The following is a 446-nucleotide window of genomic DNA, read 5'->3' as shown; positions in this document are numbered from 1 at the left end:
AAACAGTTCTTAATTATTTTTGTTTGATCAGGAGATACATCAGATTCACACATCAAAAACAGACTAAAAACCATTGGAAGAGGCAAACTTTATTTGTACTGTTAAAAACCAGAACTAGAACTTCCAAGAAGAGATCATTTTAAACAAATTCTGTTTGTCAGGAAGCAAGTTTTTCACTCAAAGTATTCAGTCTGCCTCAACAATCACTCAATTCCCAATACAGCAAACAACATATCTTCATTATCAAATAAGTCCATGACATAAAAGAAAACCCAACACAACCACTGATGGTCAAGGATTAGATTGGCTACAAATCATTTTAATAATTAAAACATGACAATTAAATATGATTTAATTGATTCTCCTGTTACTAAATATGAGTTTGATAAAAACTTTGTGACAATATTGCATTTACAAATTTTTGAAAGTATGATCCAACTGAGTGA

Source organism: Poecilia latipinna, unplaced genomic scaffold (genome assembly GCF_001443285.1).
Source record: "Poecilia latipinna isolate Pla-1442-1.1 unplaced genomic scaffold, P_latipinna-1.0 Scaffold3669, whole genome shotgun sequence".
Lineage (NCBI taxonomy): Eukaryota > Metazoa > Chordata > Actinopteri > Cyprinodontiformes > Poeciliidae > Poecilia > Poecilia latipinna.
This window is presented reverse-complemented; position numbering follows the sequence as displayed.